At 45.0% G+C, this 24,383-nt stretch overlaps 1 protein-coding gene and 1 long non-coding RNA gene across 3 annotated transcripts in view; one reads left to right on the top strand and one right to left on the bottom strand.

The window, feature by feature from the left end:
- Window positions 1-24,383, bottom strand: part of Cdh13 (cadherin 13) — a 1,005,873-nt gene that overhangs the window by 829,290 nt on the left and 152,200 nt on the right. The window lies entirely within an intron of this gene.
- Window positions 10,200-16,302, top strand: LOC114697462. The gene is made up of 3 exons (XR_003735182.2): window positions 10,200-10,563; window positions 10,676-10,823; window positions 12,683-16,302. It is a non-coding gene; the product is annotated as an uncharacterized LOC114697462 (long non-coding RNA).

Here is a 24,383-nt window from a genome sequence, read left to right as displayed (position 1 = left end):
TCCACCAGTACTGCCTTGCTAAAACGACTGTCCTCTGTGTCACAGAGACGGTGAAGAAGTTCCAGTCTCCCCTGTCATCCGACAGCTGCAACTGTCTTTTCTCTTCTCGGTGACTCCCTCTCCTCCTGTCTCACGGGTCCCGCCTCAACCTGCCACTCCACGCCTCTCTGGCTGTTCCTTCAGAAATCTCATCTAAGGCTCCAGCTGCACCAGCCACGAGTCTGGACATCTGTGAGACTACTTCTCTCTCTTCTTACTTTACCTTTCCTCCAGGGCAGTTTGAAACAGGGTGGAAGCTGCCATTTCGTAAATACTGTACTGATGCCTGTCTGCACTGCTACGTTTTAGCTTCTCCTTCGGACTTCTAGACCCAGCAAAGTAGCTGGAGAAGTATATTCCTTCCATGAACAAAGTCTTTCACTGTGGGACCTCCTACCAGTTTTTTAAGAGTCCTATGGGATCAAGGATTGTTGAGAAACAGACACCAGTGGAAGCGGTGAGCACCCATTCACCTGAAGTTGGCCCAAATCCCATGTGGTTTGCTGCTGTACTTCGAGAACCCCTCCCCTATGCACAGCTGAGTTCTCCCCAAGACTGATGGGACAACCTATTCATGTCCCCAACCCAAATGCATCTAACTAAAGTGTGTTCTCAGCATCTCTATGGTTATATACGAGGTGCCTCAAAGTCAGCAGGCCCCAACCAAACTCACAGTCACCTTCCCTAAACCTACCCTAGCTAGAATTCCCATCCTTATTGAATCCAGTGGTACAGGCCACAGCCCTAGGCATCAGCCCTGGTACCTTCTTCACTTCTGAATCTACACATGGCTAATTATTACAGGCCTTCCCACCAGACACGTCTAATACTCCACACATCCCTATATCTCCTCACTAAACAAGACTCCTTGATTTTTCATTTGGAATCCACTGATTGGTCTCCCAGCTCTTCTTCCTTCCCGTTTTTCTCTTGTTTATTTGTGTGTGTGTGTGTGTGTGTGTGTGTGTGTGTGTCCGTGTCCCCATCCAAAGAAAGACTCCAGGCATCCTGCTCTGTCACCCTTTGCCTTATCCCCTTACACGGGGTCATTCATTGAATCTGGAGCTAAGCTGGCAGCCAGGAAGAACCAGAGACCCTCCTGTTTCTGCTCCTTGCACCGTTGGGATGGATTATAGGTGTGTGTACGACCACACATGGGAATCCAGACTCTGTCCTCCTCATGCTCTCCCAGTGATCACTTACCCTGGGAGCCACTCCAGCCCCACTCTTTCTCATTTCTCATTACTGAAGTTCAGTAACTCTATAGGTGGGGGGAGACCTTTACTTGTATTTATCTCTGACTGAACACAGCACTTGTTTTAACTAGGAATGGAGGCCACACATCACAGTTGTTATTATTAGCAATGCTTCTATTTGCCCAACTACAAGAACAAACGTTGAATCTTGTTGTCTTTGTTTCAGATAGCCTTTAAATATGACTTCCCCTCATCAGCGCTTCAAAGTGATGATAGCGACTACACCTGTCACCTAAGCCTGTTATTTAAGGCACCATTAAAGAAGTGTAAACACTAAGGAGGTAAATACTTGACACCTGGCTCTTGGGGGAGGGTTGATATGATGGTTAATTTTCATTACCAACTTAACTGGCTTGAGAGTCACCATGGAAACATACCTGTGGGCATGCCTGTAAGGCTGTTAGCAGGAAAATTTATCTGAGGAGTGAAGAGCTATTCTAACTGTGGGTGACACCCTCCAGTGGACTGACTGGGGTCCTGAATGTGGAGAGGTTGAGCTGGTGTGGGCTTGGTGCTTTCACCCCTATGTTCTAGTATCTTTGGTACGAGAAGATACTCTACAGGCTACAGAAAGAGAAGCCTGAACACCAACCCAGCCACAGAACCCTCCACCTACAATCTGTCCTACCTGCAAGATGTGCTGGGGCAATGGTGGTAAGAACTGGTGGGAGAGGCCAAGCAATGTTTGATTTGACTTGAGGCTCACACTACCACAAGAGGGAGCCCATGCCCTGCACTGTCTGGATATCCAAGCACCAGAGACTGAATAGCCCAGAGACCCAGGGTAGAATCAAACACACACACACACACACACACACACACACACACACACACACACACACACTCAACGAAATGATTCCTAATGATATTTTGCTCTACTCATAGATGGGTTCCTTGTCCAGTCATTGTCAGAGTGGCTTCCTTCTACATCAGATGGGAAGAGATGCATGGACCCACAGCCAAACATTTTGCAGAGAAAGAGTGTCTAAATTGGTGGTCTCCATCAGGTCCCTCCTTTGTGAGATTGGGGAAACCCAAGGAAATGGGGGAGGAAAAACTGTAGGAGTCAGAGGGGATAGAGGACACCAGGAGAACATGGGCCACCAAATCAACAAAGCACGGCTTATATGGGCTCACAGAGATTGAACAGTAAGCATGGGGCCTGGATGGGTCTGCACCAGGTCTTCTGTGTGTGTTATAGCTGTTAGCGTGGGACACTGGGAGCTTGTGTATCTCTGACTATTGCCTGCTCTTGAGACTCTTCCTCCTATTGCCTTGTCCAGCCTCCATTTTGTCTTGTCTTACTGTATCTTGTTTAGTCCTATTTGGCTGTCCTCTCTTGGAGGCCTGCTCTTTTCTGAAAAGGAAATGGAGGGGGAGCGGATCTGTGGGAGAGGGGAGGTGGAGGAGAGCTAGGAGGAGAAATTGTGATTGGGGTGCATGGTATGAGAGGGGAATCTATTTTCAATGAGGCAGTCCGCAGTGGTGTTTACAAGCTGAGCCCTGGTGTTCATCTCTCTCCACTTCCTAACTGTGGATACAATGTGACCAGCTGCCTCATGCTGTTGCTATGACGCCTTCCCCATGGTGATGGATTGTACCCTCAAAGTGTGAGCCCAAACAAAGCCTTCCTGCCTTAGTCTGCTTGTGTTTGGCATTTTGTCACAGCAGTGAGAAATATCACCAACACAGGGGAGTTCAAGTTTGTAATGGTTTCCGGTTCCCATGGTGTCAACCCTCATTCAGGCTCCCATTGTGGCATCATTCAACGTGCATTTGGAAATTCATACAAGCAGCTTCTACCAGCTGTTACAGCACAGCTGTATGGATGTGCATCACTCTGTGGCAGATGATCCTTTAATGCTTTAGCAAATAGACCACAGAGCTACAATGTGATAAAACTAAAGGTAGAAGCTGTCACAGTTATAAGTACTTGAATCTGTGTGTCCGAACACAGTCTGTGACGCAATGCTGCGATGGTGAACCTGATGTTTAGAGGGTAAATTTACTATGCGAGGCCTGTGAAAACAAAATTGTCTTGACCTTACACAAGCCACGAGGAAGTTGCTCCTACCTCGATTGTACCCTGACAGTACAGGCCCAAGAAGGACCCCTTTCTGGTGCAGTTGGGCTATTCTTAAAAATGGCTGATTGTTGTAAAGTATTTCACTGCCTCGGCTATTCCCACAAGGTAATGGGTCACAAGATGAAACAGGCTGACTGCTAAGTTCTGCTTATGTGTGAAACGCTTGCTGGCTTGGGTGGCTAAGGCACCTGCTGGATGTCTGTTACAAAATCGAGCCTTGCCCACACCTAGACAGGATATGAGTTAATTTGGCTCCCCCCAATTATAACTGTGGTTTTTGCCTTTATAGTCCTTGGGCTAACAACAGCCAGGGCCTTGTCTAGAGAACTCTCTCTTGTTTGGTCCTGGACAGTCTCTTTTTAATAATAAGCCTCTAATTTACTAAAAGCAAAACTTGAGTCAGACTGGTGAATCTCTGAAGGACCCCAGATCCACAACAAATAGCACAGGTTTCACTGGATGGACAAAAGGATACACATCATAGAAAAGGGAAAAGGTTAAATAACTTGGCTATTCTCAGAATGTAGTAATGATGATAAATTCAATTAAGACTGTCACTCCCAAGCCATGATATCTGTCTCCTTTGCCCTAGGCACATAATATACACAGTGAATTCTGTTCATGGTCTCCTGTGCTGTTAGGATGAAGTCCAAAGATTTGCCATGATCTACAAGGGTAAATAGCCAGATTCCTCCCTTACCCCTCTGCCCCCCTCCTGTCATGATCTTCATACCCATACCCCACAATCAAATGAAGGGTTTCTACTAGTCTTCCTTGGGCTAAGGTGCACCCCCAACCTTGTTTGCTAGAGAATATTTTCGCTGACCCCATGACCGGCTATGGGAGTGAGAACCTATTTCAGAACCTCATGGGCTGAGAATTTATGTCCAGAACTCGAGAGGCTGGGAACCTTATCTCAGGATTTCAAGGGAGATCAAAGTCGGTGTCTTGTGATCCCAGAGTTGCTGCCTATTCCTAAACCTAAAATGAGCCCGTCACCTCACCAATGAATGACCACAGTACTCACACTGTGACCAAAAGGCAGCCTTGTTATGTGGGGCATCTTTCTTTGGGGGCTACCATGGAACTGTTTAATGAGAATCCCAAACACTCTGAGATCCCCTTTCAATTAGGGTCAGTGAAGAGTTAAATTCCTAGGGATCATGGAAAATATCCTAGAGGACCCCGCCCCCTACCAGCTGCACACCCCCCCCCTTTTTTTTTTCCTGGGAAAAGTCTCTCATTCCCACATATCTGCTGACTTATGCTTCCTCCCTGATTTCACTGGTGGAAATGGGTAGCTTTTGACTGAGGAGCTGCTGGCTGGACTCTCAACTGTGCTATTTCTGCTCTCTTCAGAGGAGGCTTTGGTTGAACTGTGAGCAGTGTAGCGTGGATTTGAAAGGTCATTCTTGTATAACATTTCACTTAAAGGTGGAAATGGGCACGGTGTCCTCATCTTGAAGTGGAGAAGGTCTCCCCTTTCAATCCCTGGTGTGGGCATAGGCAGCGCAGGCTGCTAATCACCGCTGGCAGACATGACTGTGCATGCACACTGGACGATGTGGGCTTCCTTTCTGAGGGAGGTATCCTTGATGTCTAGGCTTATGGAGAAGGAACCCAGGTATCTTAAAAGCAACTCAGTCGTGTATCAGTTAATCAAAACCCTGCCTTTTTTTCTTAACAGGCACCCTATATGTATCTTGAGAAAGCTATAAATTGTGCTAACCCACTCCTTTTACTGCTGTCCAGAAAGAATTATTTTTGTTAATGGTGTGGTAAATCAGGAGACTTGTTAGTGAAACGGCTCAGAAAATGGGTCCTGAAAATGAAAGCTGTAATGTTGTCAGATTTCCAAATCCCCTCTTGGGAACAAAGATGGTAACCGTAACATATTTGCTAAATTCCATTACTTTAATACATTTATGTTGCTTGAGATATGGGATGCTAAGGAAGGTACCTACATAAATCAAGGGTAAAAACATAAAAGCCAAATCCAAAGATACATATTATGGCCGTAAATCCTGACCTGATTTTGGGGTTAGGATTCTGATAGATTTGAATGTCATCACTTACCGGCTTAAAGAGGCAGTTTAGCCTCCTTTATAGCCCCTAGGCAGATTCGGAATGACTGTGTGATCTTAGCCCACCTCCCCACTCCAGGATCTGTAAATCAAGTGACCGCACAATATCCTCATCAGGAAGAAAGTCACTGCCTCTCTGCACAGCACAGGATGGCCACCCTTCCTGTCTTCCACTTATTGTGACCTTGTCTGAGGACAACTCAAGAGACCCTTGAGACTCTCATGACCAGTGCTGTGCACACACAATAGGGATGTGAGAACAACTGAGTAAATGTTTAAAGTCCCCGGTGATGGGTGATGGTACAGGGAGCAGACATTCCCATGTAGTGCTGGGTGGGGGGAGAGACAGTGTCATTTGGAGGGACAATTTGGCAGGATGCCTTTAAAAGTGTCTGAAGGGTTAGAAAGATGGCTCAGTAGATAAAGTGCTTGCTACACAGTACAAGGCTTGCAGTGTAGATCCCTGGAATCCACATAAAAGCCAGGCAGGTATGGCAGCCTGCCTGGAATCCCAGCACTCAGGAGGAAAAAGTGGATCCCTGGGACAAGCTGCCTTGACAGACCAGACATACTAGTGAGATATAGGTTCATCAAGAGATCTTTGCTCAGTCAATAAAGTGGAGAGCAGTGGCTGAAGACAGTGGACATCAACCTCTGGCCTCCACATCCATGTGCACACATGTACACTCACAAGCATCTACACACATGCAGATATGCATCCACATACACACATACCACATGCACATTTCCACACAAAGATAAATGCATGTGCATTCATACATACACAGATACAGATTGTATAGATATGCATACCTATACACATACATATAGCACAGGTCTATGTACACATGTGCATACACATACATATTTCTACAGATGCGTGCTTAGCTTTCTTGAACTCACAAAGTTCACTCTTATGTGTGAACAAACACATAGACACACATGAGGAAGCTTGCTGTAGGGTCTACTCAGTATCAAACACTGAGAGGGAAGAGGTTGAATGGGTTCCTGTAGGGTAGACTAAACATCACACATATGCAGCTGTGTATGTGAACAAGATATTTCTGTGTGCATTGCTCAGTGAGATGATCATGGCCTCTGCTTATAAAAATGAAGGGAGGGGGCAGTTGCAAGAGGTGTGAGCGAAGCTTTAGCTGCGGCTATTAATTTCTACTTGCCCTCTGGTTTGAATTCCTGGCTGGAACTCCGTTATGCCATTCTCTTCCCTGGGTGACTTTCAGCCATGTTTGATCGCCTGGTGTCTTGATTTATTTTATCTGCAAAGCTGGGGAAAACATCCTCATTTTGTGTAAGGGTGCCTAACCCATGGCGGATATGGCAGTGCTCTGCAAATACTAGACACGTTTACCTTGTCACCGTTCTGCGATCGTTTCATAAAAATATATTAGGACTCTCAAAGAGGGAGAAGGAGACTGTTTTCTGATGGCTTTTCTTAAAAAAAAAAAAAAAAGGAGAAGAAGAAGAAGCTTGTCTCCTCAGGCTTTCCTCCTGTCAATCTTTCTTATTTCATCTTCCATTTGTCTATTGTAGAATCCAGCTCTGATAGCACCGGGAAGCAGGAGGCATCCGGTGACAGCTTTTGACCAAGTGTCTCATTGCAATCAAATGATATTATATCTCTTAAGTCCCTAGAAAGCAGACATAAAGATATCAAAGGCTGTTAGATCTTGCTTAGGAGAAATACAAGGAACGGGAGATCCTAGCAAATGAGCCTGCAATTTCAAAGAGGGTGAGTGTAAATCATCTCATGCATGCAATTATTTAACAATTCTAAAACTTGGGGAAAGCAGAAAGCAAGGGTTCTTGGAGTTATAGCGTCTCACCTCATCTAGTAAATGAAGAAACATATTAGAAGGGCAGGGGCCTTGGCCAGGGTCACTGAGCTAATTAGGCGGAGACCAGAGTCAGGCCCAGGGATTTTTAGAGGACACTTTCCTCCTTCTCTTCTCTTGCCCCTAGCCTAGAGTACAGAGAGAACTGCATTCAAGAGATCCTGTAGTTGGTGAATATTCTGTCTCCAGTTAATAAGTTGAGCCTGGATAATAAACAATTCCCTTTGATCATTTTAAGGAAAAAGAACACAGCATTTGAAAACAACCAGACATGTTGCTGAAAACTATATCTAAAATTTGGGAGAGTCTAAATAAAGGTTGTTTGCTTATAATTCTCACCAGTAACAGATCCTGTTACAAGTATTTAGCAATTTCTATCCACACACAGATGCTCAGTTCGCTCTCTCTGTGTCTCTATCTCTCTTTTCCTGTTTCTGTCTCTGTCTCTCTGTCTCGTGTGTGTGTGTGTGTGTGTGTGTGTGTGTGTGTGTGTGTGTGTGTGTGTGTTGCAATGGAGTAAACTGAGGGGTTGAATTCTAACAAGGAGGGCCTTCTTTTCTTCAACTTGGAAAGCATTTAGCTGGAGTGTCATCCCTGACCTCACCAGGTGGATCTCCAGAGATGTGACCAATGGTCCATCTTAGAGAGGGCCTTAATTGAAACTCGGGACACAGGTTGTTTCCACCTGCTTAGCTGTGGCCCTCTTTCCCTTCTGTGGGTCAACTCTCCTACCCCTCCAGCTGAGAATCCCAGGCTTCTCACCCCTGCCGTGGGCCTCAGAATCCTCCACTTGTTTTCACTGTTGTGATTCTCAAACCACTCTCCATCCCTTATCCTCCCTCCTTCACCTGCTATGAAGTATCTCATTGCCTTAATCAACGCGTCTATTTTCTCCTACAAAAAGAATCACAAAAGATTCTTCAACTTCTCTTTTTCAACAATGACATACACACACACACACACCAAAAAAAAAGAGTTTTTTTGGTTGTTGTTCAAAAAGATTAAAACAAATATAAGCACTTTAGGAGCAGGTTACTTAACAATCTTGCTAATCACTGAATTTTTATGTAGTGTTTGGACCATTGTGCAGATAAATCTGAAAATGTCTGTTGTTGGTAAAAGCAATTTAAGTCTTTTGTTTGAAAAAAACAACTGAATGAGTCCAGTACCAAATGCAAAACGAATGTGTTTGTCATTTGGACATAGAGCTTCATTGGTGTCTTTGCAAGGACAGGCATCTCCTCTGTCCCCTCTGGATGGTGCCCTTGGCTTTACCTGCCTGATGTCTGCAGCACCCACACTTGGTCAATACCCACTGGATATACTAGAACACGGTGTTCTCCACAACTTCCATTCCTATCTGCAGTTTTTAGTGATGTATTTCTACCATGTCATAGTGGAAACTGTGCATCTGTACACCTAAAACTGCACCACTAGAGAAAAAGGAAGCCGGTTTCACCCATCATATTTCCATGTGTATTTCTAGATAAATACACACAGCCTCCATCTTTCCCTGCCTGAGGATGCCTGGGAACCTTCTCTGCTGGGGGAGACAGGAATTATTCAACTGAGCTTATATCAGACTGGGTGGGAATTTGGGTGGGAAATAAATGAGACCCTCTCCTAAATTTTTCTCTACCCATTACCCCACTTCCCATCATTGGATCACCCCAAGAAAGGCATGGTGCTGATAAAAATTCAGGCAGTTAGTCAAAACCTTTAAAAATCTGTTTCAGAGGTTTTTTTTTTAAATATTATTTTGAAGGATACCAGGATTTTGTGTTTTAAATTTTAACACTTAAAATAATCCAGGGCTAAATTGTGCACCTCCCATGGATTAGGACTCAGAGAACACTACCTGTTGTCTAGACAATGACTCCCTGGGCTGGAGGGATAAGGAGAAATATGGCAGCTAGACCATCACAATGCTGTTAGTTCCTCCAGTGAACTGCCTCCTCCCTGTGCTGCACAGCCAAGACCAGCGCGGCAAGGAAGCAGCAGAATGGTCCCTACATGCGGTGGGAAGGGACAGAAACAGTGCACTGAGAGGCCTGAACCACATCTGAGCTTGGGAACAAGACTAAAGCCTTCACTAGCATCACAGCAGATGCCAGGATCCCCAAGCCCCTCGGTGCCATAGAAGTTCATTGGTTATTGGATGGAGCTTTGGCGGGCAATCGGAGAAGTAATGGGTGGCCCAAACTGCACTTTCCAATGAATGACAGAATAGAGGACCAGACTAGATAAACTGAATGAGGTTGGGAGCCAGAGACCACCAGAGTCTGTCAACAGATACCATCTTCCTTACATATCCTCTCCTCTCTTCTACATGGTTTTGTATGTTTAGGGCAGAATGGCAAAGTCTTGCTTTAAAATAGAACTTGGGAACTCCTAGGATGCCTGTCAACACAGCCAGCATTAGAAATCACTGGACTAGGAGCCAAGTTCCAGACCAGATTCTCATGCTTGGTCCCCAGATAATTTTTTCACAGTCTTATTGATGTAGTGACTCATACAATGGAATTCCTTCTTGTCGTCATTATATGTGGGCACCCTTCACTGCAGTCCCAAACTCTCTGTCATAGACTCTTGCCTCATTTCCAGGCTGTCCCACCTCCTTAGCTTCGTTTTGCTATCCAGCCCCCCAACACACACACACACACACACACACACACACACACACACACACACACACACACCCCTCTTGGCTAGCTTTGGACCGTATCTATCAGGGCCTCAACTGACACATGAACTGGCCTCCTCACTAGTCACTGCATAGCTGAGATAAACCAAGGGCTGACTTTGGCAAGCTGCAGGGTTCAGTCATCTGACGGAAGAAAAGGACAAACACTCTTCAGAGTTATTTTTTCTTCTTTAAAGCCCCAATCAACTTTGTAACCCAATCACAATAACTATTCTGCATGCCCCCCCCCCTCCCTCTTGGGTCTCAGAGCCTGTTTCCTGACCAGCAGCAGTTACAGCTCTAACTAAAGAAGAGCACTTGGGACCAGAGGCTGGGCTTGAAGGCAGGTTCCCCCTGAGACACAGACATTGTGAGAGTGGGAATGAATCTGCACTGCCTTCTGCTGTAACACTTGACACTTAATTGTACCTGTGCATTTATATGGATTGCATGGCTTTGCCTTGACTCTCTAGATGAAAAATAGTGGAAATGAAGAGGTGTGCATCTCTTGGGCATCCACTGAGTGCTTAACTGAGTAACTCGGCTTCAAAGGAGACTGAAAGTAGGGCTTTATGTAAAGTGGAAGTTCAAATCTGAGGAACTTGTGCATCCTCTTTGGGAGCCTCAAGATACTGAGATCATCTTTTTAGTTTTTTTTTTTTTTTTTTTTCTAGTATCCAGGTGGCTCTTCGACCCTTCAGCGACACTAGTGAATTTTCAACTCTCAGTCTTTCTGTCACCATTGGATGTCTACGCTGGGATTTGAAGTTCAATCTCAGAACTGTTCCCCTTGCTGTATACTGAGGAGGATGTTGTCACACAGTGAGTATCCCTCTGTGCTATGACCTGGGCCAGGTGTCCTAACCCACAAATAGATTGCATGAATCATGTATGGGGGGGGTACCTGAAGAAGATAGGGGAGCTTACCAAATACCCTGGAACTAGAGTTATAGATAATTGTGAACTAATACATGGGTGCTGGGAACCATGTCTTCTGGAAGAGCAGCCAGTGCTCCTAACTGTTGAACCATCTTTCCAATTCCTACACTCATTTTTTTTAAGTATACCATGCAGTATTGTTAATTATAAGCACTGTGTCACACAGAAAGTTCTAGAACTGTGGTCATGTTCTATAACTGAGATGTTACTTCACCATCTTTTTACTTTTGCTTCTATGGACTTGATCACTTCAGATTCTCACATAAGTAGAACTATGTGGTCTTGTCCTTTCCATACTGGCTTTTCTTGCTTGCATAATAACCTCCAGGTATGTTCACGATGTCACAGATGGTAAGCTATCCTTCTTTGTAGAGCAAAATAATGTTTAATTATATGATGCTCCACCTTTTAACCCTACACTGTACCTAAAAGGTTGACAGTAACTGCAAGAACATATAAGTTGTTCTCTACATTTCCATTTCAGAGTAAATGAAGAGGAATCAACATCTGGCCAATGTATTGGCATTTAGAAAACCAAGTCTTTGTAGCTCAGAGATTCCAAACGACACTATAGGTATGAGCCTGGGGAGTTGTGAAAGTGAGTAGCTCAGTAAGAAAACACCCTGCCCTCCTGTAGGGGCTGCAGAGATGACTTGGTCAGTAAACTCTTTGCTTTGCAAGCAGAGAACCTGAGTTTGATCCCAGAATTTATGTGAAAAAGCTAGGCACAGCAGTGCACACCTGTAAAGCTAGCTTGGGTGTGGGGGGAGCAGAGACAGGCTCCTGCTGGGTAGCCAATCAGGGTAGTTGTTTCAGCAAACTCTAAGCCAATGAGGAAATCGGTCTCAAAAAAGAAATGTAGGGGCTGGGAAGATATCTTAGTGGGTAAAGTGCACACACACAAGCCTGACACCTTGAGTTTGGAGTAGCACAAGTGTCCACACTCACAGGACACTCCTACAAGGACATAGGAGGTAGAGACAGGAGAGTCACCTGATGCTTATGACCCAGGTAGACTGGCAGACTCAACAGTGAACGAGAGAGACTGTCTCAAACAAGGTGGAAGTGATACCAGAGTTGTCCTCTGACTTCTACACATGTGCCATTACATGAGTTTACATTCACACACACACACCCCATGTTGGATGGCATCTGAGGAATGACACCTGAGGATATCTTCTGACCTCTACATGCACACATGTATACACAGCTGTACACACATGAACATACAGACACACACAAAGAAGGCCCAGTAAGCAAAAATGAATGCAAGTACATACAAAGGAATGTGGATGGAAATCCTCCAAGTTATAGGTACCTACAATTTTATATGCATTATTACCCTGGATTCAGAGAGGGGTTCCTGTAGGATGGACACGCCCCTTGGTGAGAAGGGGGTGATGACCAATAACTTCCAGAAGTTGAAAATACCATCTTCAGTCAAGACCACATACAACATGCCTACTTCCTGAACGTGACAGCTCAGTGGCATGGAGCTCTGCACAGCACGGGTGTTTCCCCTCATGACTGTGGAGCTGACTGAGAGGCAAGGCTCACTACTTCAGCTCAACCACAAGAGTCCCTGACCACGTGTGAATACCCTGCATGTGGATCAAAACTCAAAATTCTAGTTGTGGTTGCCTTGGAGAGCATATTACATCTGCGCTCTCTGTAAAGCAAAACAAACAAAAACTGCCTCGAAGTTGGAGCACCATAAATCACGGACTCTTTGTGTCTTTCAGGGATATGCTAGCTGAGTTGAGAATCAGAGTATTCATCTTAGTCTGGGGTACCAGGTCAGCGAGAAAAGCCGGCCAACAACAACAAAAAAGCAGGCGCTTCAGAGAAACCTCTGTATCTTCATAGAGCTGTAAATCTCACACTGCCTGAACCCCATGGCCCCGCTATGCTTCTAACACAGCACAAGGGAAGGAGCAAGTCAAACAGGACTCGGTGAATCCATTCCAGGGCTCCAAAGGGATGATTTGGAACTCCCCAGATTTCCTGGCTCTTTATTGTGAATCAAGGAAGAGGGTAAAGGTGAAGGACACAGAAAAGAGTGATGAGGCTGAAAGCCATCTGTCACGGTTGGGAAAGGCACTGAGACTGTTCCTGCAAATTCAGGTACATTTTTTCTGGCATCCCCAACAGGAAGGTTGGAATATGCCTGGGCATCTTGGCAAGGGTCACGCTCTTCACTTTTCTCTATACAGTCAATTTTAAAGCATCCATCTAGAAGAAGATCAGAAAGATTGGAAAATCCAGATGACCAGGACATCTGAGATTGTGTCTTCTGTATGTGACACAAAAGTTGCATCCATTAAATCTCAACAATACAGTTGCCTAAACAACCTGAATAATGACAATACTGTGGATTGGACAAATCTCAGAAGGCCCTACCTTTAGATGAAGATCTACAAGCAATTAATGACAACTAAGAGAGAATGGAATAATCTGTCACAGGGATGAGTCCCCTAATCAGTTACCAATACAAAATAACCATCCCTAAAATCATATGCACTTGAGCAACACTAAATGGACTCAGTGGGTTGCATTTATATATTAGTTTGTTCATATATGTATAACAATAATAAAGAAAAGAGTATGAATTTGAGAGAGTAGGGGGTGTGGGAAGAAGTGGAAGAAGGGGGTCGGGGAAACGGTGTAAATACAGTGCACACATATAAAATCTTTTAAGATGAGACACACAAAAATACCCATCTGATTTTAATTCCTTTCTCCCAGGTGTATTCTCACCTTGTGTGCATTTCTTAGGAGATGCAGCTTGAGAGAGAGGATGAATCACAATGTGCAAATTCTGGAAATGGGGGCCCATGCTCCAACTTATAGGTGTATGTGTGCTGGAAGGAGAGTTCTCTTCACCATGCTTTAGGGACTTATCAGGATGGTAGAGTATGGCCTTAGACAAAGAGACACTTTGACCCTCTCAATAGGTTCCCCAGTTCCTTCTTTAGGAAACATTGGCATGGTTACCCTTCCCCACTGGGCTTCTGTGTATTCTGCACAACTGAGGAGGCTGCCAGATTTCTGGGGGAGGGGGGCAGGGACTCTTACTATTCTGAATGCTAACAGATTGAATGCCTAGATCCTCTTGCATTCCCTACCTCCACATTGTCTGTCTCCTTCCCAGGAGCCCCTGTGAGTCTACCTGAGTGTTTCTTGGACCAGAAGACCATCTGTGTGCCCCACCTGCCACAACAGCCAGATGGAAGTACCAAAAGATTATGCCTTCTTGGGGCAACCTTCAGTGTATGAAGGGGATGCCCAGTTGCCTGCCTCTTGGGTAGGACAGCATGGAGGCTGTCTCTGTCAATCTCGCAGAGGTCCCTAGTGGTACTGGAAATTCCTCTCCCATGGCAATGATTGATCTATCTACCTGTGACACGTTGCCTTTCATTCATTGCCCATCTCACTTCCCATTCCCTTCTCGGGGTTCCTTGCATCACCTTGCAAATGCATGGCATGCACTTAGAGTCTTTGTTGTCATCTGCTCTTAGCAATAGCTCCTAAATCACCAAGAGCTTGTATAAATGCAGACAACAAGCTATGTCTATCTAGTCCCTCTTTAAAGACACAGTCTGAGAAGAATGGCAAAAAAAGGTTGTAATAATTTGTAATAGTTTCACATCTAGCATATGGATTTGTTGAGGAGACAAATCCAGCATTCCCAAGTTTCTATCTCTGATCAGCCTTTTCATGTTCTTCATTACTGGCCCCAGAACATGCCTGCTTCCTCTTATTCCTCTTGACTTTAAGTCACGTTCAGCAGGAACTTTGCTACCTGTGATCCTGACCATCCTCTGTAATTTCACATCTGTGGACCATGTGAACCTGATAGTTTCTGGCTTTCTAGACAAATTCCTGAGCTGTTGCACACAGCTAGAGAGTTCTGGAGACAGGATGTACTGAGCATGGGAATGAGGAGGACCCATGATTCATATATTCACCAGCTGGCTTCCTAAGACTAGACAGAAAGTAGGTAGGTGGGTGGAGATAAATGATTTAGAAATAAATCTGTAAATTCAGAGGGGCCAGTGGCCATCATCTCAAAGCTCTGTGGAGGGTGAAAATCAAGTATATCAGAGGACAAACTGGACTGGACACATGCTGTTCCTTGAGAGTACCTACTCAATACCACATACTTAGACATCGTGGACTTCGAGATGGCAGAAGTGAGGATTTTAAGCACTGACATCCATCTTTGCACCAAAGAGGCAACAAGTAAGGGACTGTGGGCTACCTTTGAGTTTAAGGAAGCCATTTCCTTTTCCTCCATGGCTTAGTGGTATCAAATATACCAAACAGAATCAAAATGAGGGAATAAGATGCATGAAAATGCATGTGCCTTATTTAAATAATTGAATACTGACTATAAATGAGTGAAATAACATAACTCCCTATGACTCTGGGCTTCTCATCTGAGACTCTCAAATCCCAGAACAAACTTTAATTAGCCCAGGATCAGGATTCCTTCGGGTTTTAGGTAAATCTTGTTTTCTTCATTTATATAATGAGATGTGCAGTAGTTGACTGGCATGGCCAAGGGCAAGCATCATGTAAATATATGTAAATATATATAAATCATGTATATCTGACCACAAACCCATTATTTCAAAGGATCATCTAAGATGAATGATTTTTAACCTACGTGATCATGAATGTGGTGTGTGCACGTGTGCGCACACATACATGTTCTTGTGTATGTGTACATGTGCACATGTATCTGGAGTGACTGAGCATCATTCACCTTGAATTTGGAGACAAGGTCTCTCATTGGCCTAGAACTCAGTGAGTAGGCCAGGCTGGCTGGCCAGAGATCTTCAGGAATCCACTTAGGTCTTCCTCCCCAGGGCTGGGATACATGTGCCTCTGCATCCATCTTGTTTTCTTGCATTCTGGGGATGGAGCTTGCTTAGATACCCATGCTTGCACAGCAGGCATTTGACCTGCTGAGCTATCTTCTAGGCCATGAATTTGTCTTGATAGAAGGACATGAGAGAGTTTCCGAAAAGACCTCACTCCATGATTGAGATCTAAATTACTCATTGACTAAGGGTGAGTTTTTGGTGAAATTTCAAATTTGGTTAGCCCCAAATGAAAACATAAATAAAAAGCCATCTTTAGAAACTTATTATTGATAATATAGGAGAAATAAAATCATTAACAATAAGCCAAAGGGTCTGCCATCTTTTAATCATCATGGCAACTGCCTGCCGTGTTCACTAAGTGGGGCTGGAATTTCATCTAAGTACACTGGGCAGGGCCTGGGTCAGCATCTACTTTGAAAACAGATGCTGTGTGCTCATGCCAGTGTATCAAGATAACATAGCAGCTTCATTATTTCTACTTAGGAGCCAATAAATTGTCCAGTTCTGACAGCTAGAAGCCTAGTGTGTAGCTGCCATAAAGCCAAAATCTATAACATCAAGAGATACTGAGACATATGTTGGAATGAAAAATCTACAGCTGGTGTGGATTTCAATTTGAGAAATCAAATTCAATAGCCTCAATGTTTTTTTTTTCCTACTTAAAAAGCACAAAACATTTTTTTTCTATTTGAAAGATGTCTCTGTTAATTATAAATACACAAAACCACATACTGAATCAGAGAACACTCAGAAGTTCCTGATGGAGGCAAATAGGTCCAAGTGAATTGATGGTGAGAGTGTCCATTTATTTCCCCCTTATTACAAGGAGGGGTTAGTAATGTTGGGGACCGTGAAGTGTTTGCCCTGACGGTGTCCCCTCCACAAGCCACCTCCAAAAGCTAATGAGCTTGCATAGCAAACTGCTGAGAGCATCTTGATATTAGGGTTAAAAGCCCATCTTATGGTAAATTACGCTACACTCTAATTTGGCAAGAGTAAATGATTTGTAGTTCAAGTGGGGATTTGGTGCCAAGTTCCTAATTTGGGCTTCAGAAAATATTTCAAGACCAACTTTCATTAGCATCCGTTTACAAATGAATTATGTATAAGCAACTGAATGGAACAACAGCAAAGTATCGTGTCTGGGCCTTTCTTTGGTCACTATCTAGATTTATTCCTTTATAAATACAATGGTGGTGCTCCACGCTTTTCAGTACTGTGAATGTACAGAGAAGGGATATAGTATTGACTTTGTCATACATTTCCATGTCATTTGCTGTTCTGAGTGGATGCCCTGGGTTTGAATAATTCTAGAAGGGACAAAATTTAGTGGTTCAGTGAGGACTGTGATAGTAGACAGCCTGGCTTGGAATCCCATAAAGTCTTAAATAACTCCACATCTTTGAGTGAAGCACTTCACCTGTCTAGACCTCAGTTTTTTCATCGGAAAATGAAAATTAAAACTGTACTCATTCATGACTACTATAGTTATGGCTACTGTAAAGGTAATCTTCATAAATGCTTAGTAGTGTTTGAATATATATAGTAGTACTTAGCATGTATACTTAGCCCAGTACCTGATATATATACTTAGCCTAGGACCCAGCAAGTACACGTAGCCCAGTACCTAGCACATACAAATGCCCCATAAATGCTGGGTAGGCTACTGCATCTAATGACGGGGCGGATGACAAGGAAGAGAAAGAATAATAGAGGGATGGAAGGGAAGTGTGTCCTTAACACCTGCTTGTCGCATGCCTTCAAATACACAGGTGGAAAGAATACACCAAAATCAAACAAACACCCTTAGAATCAACTGAGGGATGAACGCATCCTTCTCATATTCTGCAGCTACAGCAGCCCAGCACAGGAGAGCCACGTCTGCAGCTGTCTGTAAGGTGCAAGGTACAGAAGTCAAATTCAGTCACCCTTGGGCCAATGGGAAGAGAGCCTTTACAGGTAATCCTGGTAAAAAGAGCTGGTGCAGGTCCCAGGAAGCCAGGGGCTTTGTTCATTGTGTTTATCACTTTTGCAAATATCAGACTTCAAACTGCCCCTCCAGAGCCATGCTAGCCAGCTACAGAACTCTGGGCGAGTTGGCCCAGGGCCTTGCTCAGTGGTCCATGTCTCTCTTCTAGTGGACGCCCACAACTAAAATAAAGACTGAAGTATGGCAGCCTCTTTAACATGCATTGGCACTGTTTGCTCTGTTGTGTAAGGAGCTCTTAGACTCTGGCCAACCCTGGGACTTCTTACACCCCAGTCGCCCCGGCCCCCACCCCCCACCAGGAATTCTCCCTGATTCCCAACCTGGGACACTGTAGGGAATTGCAGAGAGGTGGGCGTGGGTGAGAGGATGTGTGTGTGTGGGGGTGTTTGTCCTCTGCAGGAGTGTGCTTCTATGTCTATTTTATAAACAGTTTCTTCATTTAGCTCCCTTGCCGTGGCCCAGTTGGGGTGGGCTGTGGTGACCCTACTGGAACTTTGCCAGGGTCCTCTCTGGGAACTTGGAGTCATCCTAATCAAGTACAGACCCCTGTCTGGCTGAAGCACGTTTCCCGGTATAGCCGGGCCAGCTTCCCAAAGCCAGTGCTGGCCCTCCAGCCACAGGCTAGCCTGGGCACTTAAGTATGGCAACTCCCCAGCACCCACGGACATTTGTGCAACTAATCCCCATCCTACGGTGGAACAGCAACTTCTACAAATGGTCCTGAGGGACCCAGACATTCCCCAGCCCGTTAGGCACTGCACTTACAGCTCACATCAATGACACCCCTGCAGCCTCCAGTCCCCACTCCCTATGGAGTGGCAGGTGGGGAGCGATAACTGGAATCTTCAACTCCTTTCAGAAAACCTCCTGCAGAAAGCTGAGCTTCAACATTTCAAAAAGAGTCCCCCGGAAGAGAGGAAAGCTTGCATCGGCGCATGAATATTTTAAGCAGTGTGGAAAGGGGTCTGAAATCAGACAATCCTGAGCTCTAATATTAGCTTATGGACTGCGCTGATCCTGTGAACAAGCTTAACTGCTTGATGCGCTTGCTTTCCAGAGCTGAAATTGGGGAGGGTGCGACCACCGCCAGGGAGATGGCTGGCATTAGTGAGTGGTGGTAAGCGGAAGAAGGTACATTCCCTAAGAGCCACTTTCATGGCTCTACTTAAGACCCAGACCCGCAGTAGACTTGACCTGCAGTGTAAGCACCAGAGACTGTTGTCTCGGCTCCCAGCTACTGGGGAGAGGAGGCCTCTCCTTACTGTGTCACAGCTGAGTGTTATCTCAGTCTGAACATTCATAGGGACAAAACAGACCTAAGACCAGCCTGCAGTGAGGACAGAGCCACCGCCTACTGAGGAGGCTGTGGTTGTTTCAGCTGTAAAGAAATCCCATTATGGAGTTAAGAAGTATGTGTGTGTGCATGGGTTCACATTCATATGGACCTAGACATGACATGCACATATTACACCATAAATATATTCTTACATATACACATGCACATACACATATGCAATACACATGCACACAAACACATAGGCACATTCAATATATGCTCATAAACACAAAGATATATAAGTATACATATAAACATATTTGCACATGTACAGGTATGCACAGACTCATACACACAGAAGCATATACATGGATGCATAAATATACACAAACACACATGTACACACAAACGCATAAATATACATTCACAAATGCACACACACACACACACACACACACACACACACACACACACACACTGCATCCTTTCAAATTTACCTGTGGATTTTCACAGAATTGGCAGGTATGCCTTTAATGCTGAACTAATCATCCTATATGCCTATGTCTAAATATTTTATGTTAACATGGAGGTAGTAAGCGCCTCTTTTGTTGGGCAGGGGAGCAACATACCAGTGTTGATGTGAGGTGCTTAGCAAGTCTTATTTCCTAAGGTCATCCAGACACACTGATAGACCCGTTCAAATCCATTCAGTTCATTGCCCGAGTGATGCGATAAGAATTGTCCAGAATCTTTCGTTAAGTGTTCGACTATGAATATCTGCCCTTGAACTGCTTTCAGGTCAGGTGGCAGCAGAGCCTGTTCATCCTGGGCATGTGTGCTGATGGCACACAAGGGCCATGCTCATCCTGGGGCCACTGCTGTCCTTGCTCTGCCTTGTTCTTTAACTACCATTGCCCTGTTGAGCTTTGTGCATGGTGTAAACCCTGAGTTCTCTTCAGTCGCTGTGGTCGTGAACAGTGGATGGCATGTCTTAGTCAACAGCAGCTGGCATCACCATTCTTCGTCACTTCATGGTAAAAACTACCACACATCACTCCACTAGAAAAGGAGGTGTTTATCTGTACTTTGCTCAGCTTTCAAACCACAATTCAAAACAATGAACCATGACTCGTGTATGGAGTCACAGATGGATCAGATCTATCACACCCTCATTCTGTGTAAGGAAAGGGTGATGACATCCTGTCCCCAATGACCACCTAGCTTGGCGAAAAGGCAAAAGTCCACATTTGGCCTGGCAAGGTAGATGGTCTGCAGCACACTCAGACACAGCCATGACAGAAACCTGACATGCTTTTGTTACCCACACAGAGTGGATGCCATATACCCTAGCTTTTTCCCTGATTTCAGCCTGCTTCTGGGATCACCCACAGCCTCATAATAACTGCACAAGTGACTTAACACTTGTTACAGCGGGAAAGCTCTAGGAACCCTCAAGGCCACAAAGGCAGAGTCCACCTAATAGACACAGTTGCTCTATCAGAGCTCAAGTTCAGAATGCCTCTCAGCCCAAGTTGTCCTGGGTAGGCCTAAAGATCAAAGGATGGAAAGAGAATCCCTGAGAAGGGTTAACCCAGGGAAATGGACCTTGGAATGAGAACTCCACCAGGAAGGGGACTTACCATCCCCCTGCAGGGAGAGCCTAGCTCCCAGAGTGTGCAGCCTGGAACACAAATAGGTAACTGTTTCTCTATGAACGAATGTGTGGATTATCCAGGGGTACTCACCCGGGGGTTGCTCAAGTGATTCTAAAATTAAGAGATCAGAAGAATGCTGGGTGTGGTGGAATAGACTTAGAATCTCAGCACCTGGTTTTGTGGGGAGAGGGGCAGTGCTGAGGCAAAATGATTATTACAGGTTTGGGGTCAGCCTAGGCTACATAGCAAGACCCTGTCTCAAAACCAAAAACAAAGAGCAAGCTGAACGGGAAATGGAGTTGACGGAACATACTCCCTCCACAGGGCCACAGGGGGCAGTAGAACTACAGTGGGGCTGAACTCTGGTTATCTCCAATGGAGTGCATCTGACTTTCTTACATTAGCTGAATTGTGCTGAGCCTGCCACTCCCCTTCCTGGAATGTGGTCTTCTGTGAGAAGAAGGCATGTTTGCTTCCTTCTCAGGGAGGCTGAGAAAACCAGGACCAGAATACACAACACACCAGACAGACGAAGCCACCATGAGACTCTACATGCCAAGAGGGCAAAGCTTTATGCATCTTTTTCAACATTCTGCATCCCAGATCCCAAAAGCATCTTCGGAAACTGTCAGGCCAAAAAAAATGGCTCAGCAGGTAAAGTCATTTGCCATCAAGCTCGGAGAAGCTGGGTTCCATCCTCAGGACCCATGTGATAGAAGGAAGAACCAACTCCTGAAAACTGTCCTTTGAGAAATACATGCACATAGTGGAAAGTGTACACACACACACACACACACACACACACACACACACACACACACACACACTATATGCACACAAAAAGTAAATAATAATAATAAGTTAAAATATTAAAAAGCAATTGTCCACACCTAGCCCTGGATTTGTTAACTACAGGCCCCAGTCTGTTGCTGTTCTTTCTGGCTACAAAATGTGTGAGCCAGACAAATGGGCATTGCAAAAACCAGACCCCAACAGGCCACCAGGGAAGGATGGAGGCTGTGTTTCTTCACTGAGACCACCCCTTGCTTCTCTGTAGAATGGGGGAGCAGGAAGCTCTAGAGTAGAGGAGAAACCACAGAGCATTCTGTGGCTGTTTTTCAAATCCCAGATCTTGGAAACAGATTGACTTTGTGTCAGTGAAGATAAAAGGCGTGAGTTTACATGTTCCAGGAGAGAAGATGCAGGCAGAAAGATCAACTTGGAAGAAACTAAAGTTGGAAAACTTGGTTTAAATTATGCTACAACTTAGATAAAGTATCCTAACTGCTTCGGAGTTCTGACACAGGAAGGCTGAAAGGGTTTTGTGTTTAGAGGGTGTTTGCAGAGATGAGACAACGCCGCTATTCCGCTCAGTCAAAGAGAAATTAAGCCTCAGAGACAATGCAACTGCATTCAGGCTCTCGAGTATTTTCTGAATGAACCAAATATGCAGGATGTGTGGCCTGGGTCAGACTTCACAACCACTCCTGGAAGGTTCATCAGGCCCCTGGGGAGCCTACCTCTGGAGGGAAGCATTATGAAAAGATTCCCACTCACTCCTGATTTTCTCCAGGGGAAAGGAAAAAAAGAACCACCTAGACATTCGAATGTTTTCAAATTGATTTTTTTCTAGGACATGGTGCGGTTGCTTGTTTGTTTGTTAGTTTCTTCACAAAGCTGGTGACAGCCAGGAAGGGTTTGTGTTACCATTGTTTATCTCCTTTCCTGTCTGGCTGTCCTTCTCAGGGGCTTCTAGGAGGTGATGACTGCACTGCAATCCTGCAGAGGCCTGAGCCACCCACTACTGCAAATGCCCTGACTTAAGGCCTCACGGCTGCCTCAGGCTGTCCTTTACATTTTTGACTTCAAGGGGAAATTGGGAGGGGGAGCATCTTCCAGCCTAAATGGCTGCCCCAAGATGCCACTGAGTCTTCTAGTCTCCCTCACAGGCCTTTCAGGACATCGAGAAAGGGTTTGGGGTGCAGCCCTGTTGGTTCCAAGCATCCTCAGAGGCTCAGTAATTCACACAACAGGCAGGAGGGAAGAGGCCGTACAGAAGGAAATGAGTGGTGCCAGGCTTTGCTCTGTTACTATACTGGGTATAAAAATGCTTTCAGGGGTTTGACTTTTAAATGATGTGGCCTAGCAGGGGTTCACTGAGCACGGGCAGGCTGACACAGAAATAAGCATATTCGTTCGGGAGAATGGCCTTTGCAACTTGAGGTACCAAACTCAATTGGATAATGAAACGCTGGGAACTCCATGGGATATTTTTTCACCTCTATAAAGAACATTCAATTAAATTCTTTTTCATTTGGACAGGAGGGGTGGAACAGATCTCCCCCCCCCCCTTTTCTACACAAAGTATCTTCTTGGCTCGTGGCCCATTTTTTCCCCTCTTTCTTTTTATTGCCTCTTTGCTCCCCCTCATAGTGCACAGTGTCTGCACACCCTGCCTCCTCCCAGGTTGATGGAAATTCCCCATGTTGCTCCTGGGGGTACTCATTATGATAAGCCATACAATGGCTTTGCTGGGTGATGCAGTGGTGATGCTTCCAGAAGCTTCTGAAGCCTCCCATTTCATGGGCCATGTGCTCAGCTGCTTCTAAAATGCCTTAATGCTGTGAGGGTTGCGTTTAACATAGCCATCTGTGAATAACTCCATCAGGGGCACACTCAAATCCAAAGTCAGAGTGCCATCCTGCCCCATCTGGATCATAGAGAAAGATATTTCCTAGCTTAGGAGTTGAATGCTGGGGTCCTCCCAAGCACATGGAAGCCCTGCAGAGCCCAATGAACGTGCCTGTGAACTTCTTGTAGACAAATCAGGAGTTATGTCATATGGCCTATGTATATTCAGGCTCTTTCTCAGAATGAGACATGAGGAACACAGAAACAGATAAAATGCTCCTGAGGACAAGGCCATATATTTATTTATTACTTATACTATTTTAATTTTTTTGCAGAGCTGGGGATGGAGCCCAGGACCTTGCCTATAATAGGTAAGTGGTCCACCACTGAGCTACATCCCCAGCCCAAGAACACAAATTTAGTTCAGTTCAGTGTACCTGGATTGAGGTCCTACCTCTACTAGGTTTTGACTTTGTGTTGAAGATATGCTGAGACACACAACATGATATCTACATAGAAACAGGTGGATACAGCATGAGTCCCATGAACTACAAGAGCCCCAGGGTGGCTCTGAAAATAGGCCAAAGAAGGAATTATAAATGTACTTAAAATATTACAAGATTTATGAGATTAAAGAAAATTGGATGGTCCTCCTTGAGTGTGCACTCTGTAAATGACAATGTCATGTCATAATGTCAAAAAGTTAGATGTGCGTGAGGGTAGGAATGGGCCTTATAGCCAGAGCAGGAACTTAGGCTGGATTAAAGACTCCTAGGAAACAGGTAAACAGCTTTCAGGAAATCTAGAAGCCCCCAGAATTGCACATAAGCTGAAGGTACCTCTGGATAATACACCAATGCATGTTTTTCTTTCTGTATCAGATTCAAAGAGAGATCTACCCCAGCCCAACCCCCACCCCACACAGCCATCAAAACACCATCTGTTAAGCTGGTATCTTTATCCGTGGTCTAGTCCCAAGCACATGAGGATAGGTGTTGAGTG

This window comes from Peromyscus leucopus, chromosome 5, assembly GCF_004664715.2.
Source record: "Peromyscus leucopus breed LL Stock chromosome 5, UCI_PerLeu_2.1, whole genome shotgun sequence".
NCBI classification, from domain to species: domain Eukaryota; kingdom Metazoa; phylum Chordata; class Mammalia; order Rodentia; family Cricetidae; genus Peromyscus; species Peromyscus leucopus.
Note: the sequence above shows the minus strand (reverse complement) of the source record. Positions and strands in the feature narration are given on the sequence as shown.